Source organism: Alligator sinensis, unplaced genomic scaffold, assembly GCF_000455745.1.
Source record: "Alligator sinensis unplaced genomic scaffold, ASM45574v1 scaffold455_1, whole genome shotgun sequence".
NCBI classification, from domain to species: Eukaryota; Metazoa; Chordata; order Crocodylia; family Alligatoridae; genus Alligator; species Alligator sinensis.
Window position 1 is genome coordinate 1561350 of NW_005842142.1, and position 1449 is coordinate 1562798.

At 53.8% G+C, this 1449-nt stretch overlaps 1 protein-coding gene across 1 annotated transcript in view; it reads left to right on the top strand.

Annotated features, from left to right (window-relative positions):
- MYO3A (myosin IIIA) overlaps positions 1-1449 on the top strand; it is a 219080-nt gene that overhangs the window by 19904 nt on the left and 197727 nt on the right. The window lies entirely within an intron of this gene.

Sequence of the window (1449 nt, forward strand, 5' to 3'; positions counted from 1 at the left end):
ATGTGGACAACATTAAGAGGGTCCAGAGGAGGGCCACCTGCATGATCTGGGGACAGCAGGGCAGACCCTACAATGAGAGGCTACGGGACCTGAACCTGTTCAGCCTTCACAAGAGAAGGCTGAGGGGGGACCTGGTGACCGTCTATAAACTCACTAGGGGGGACCAGAAGGGTTTGGGGGGGACCTTGTTTCCCCTAGCGCCCCCCAGGATAACAAGGAATAACGGCCACAAGTTGTTGGAGAGTAGGTTTAGATTAGACATCCGTAAGAACTACTTCACAGTTAGGGTGGCTAGGATCTGGAACCAACTTCCAAGGGAAGTGGTGCTGGCTCCTACCCTGGGGGTCTTTAAGAAGAGGCTTGATGCCTACCTGGCTGGGGTCATTTGAGCCCAGTTTTCCTCCTGCCCAGGCAGGGGGTCAGACTTGAAGATCTACAAGGTCCCTTCCGACCCTACTTCTATGATTCTATGATTTGTGATAATATACACACACATTTATATTGTAAATATATCCAGGCAGAAAGACTGTTGGGTGTTTAAGGAACACTACTGACTTCATGTGAGATCATCAGCTGGGCTCTTTGACTTTACTTATGGTGGGCACCAGTCCATAAAACATGGAAAATGAGTGACAGGCCCCTGCCCAGTGCTACTGCCACAGCGTCATGGCATGCCCTGCACCTAACTACATTACATCTCACCCGCTCACCCACTACAACTTGAAGTTCAGATGATGACCCTGTACTTGCCTGGAGACACTTCAGTGGTTTCTTGTGGGCTGGATGTGATTATAGTGGTGTGTCTTCTGTGGGGCTCCTCCTTCTCTACCCCCCCCCCCTTTCCACTCGGGTGTGGCTGCAGGTGTTATGACGGTAGAGGTATTAGCTATGTGACGCGTCCCACAATGTTAGGCTGAGGCTGGTATCCTTTTGGGGTCCTTTTTCCCCCATCCTGGCCAATGTAAAGCTCAGAAATAATGTAAACCAGACTGATAAGATGAACTCAAAAACGGCTTGGACTGGTGGCCAGATAGGACACCAGTGCCTCACTGCCTTGAGCCTTGTCCCTTTCTTGGGGTTGTGGGTTACTTTGGACCCTGTGTCCCCTCACTCTCCTTATCAAGCCTCTTGAGCCTCCAGGAAGGTGACCTCTCCAGACAGCCCTTCTCAGTGTGTGCACCGGGCCAGGTATGGCTTTGCCTTGGGGTGGCTACCTTCATGCCCCCAGAAGGCCTGGGTTCCCTCCTGGGCATGAGTGGCACGTGGCCCCAGATCTGTGTGTGAGGTAAGAGCAAGCTGCCACTGTGGTCTGGGGCCAGGGCTGTGCCAGGCTCTTCCCAGCAGGGGGACTGGGCCGGGGCTGCTGGGACGGAGGGCTAAGGTGAATTTTGGGGTGGCTGTAGGGCCCCCCCATAGCCCCTCTCCCAGCACCACTGCCACCTACCCCAA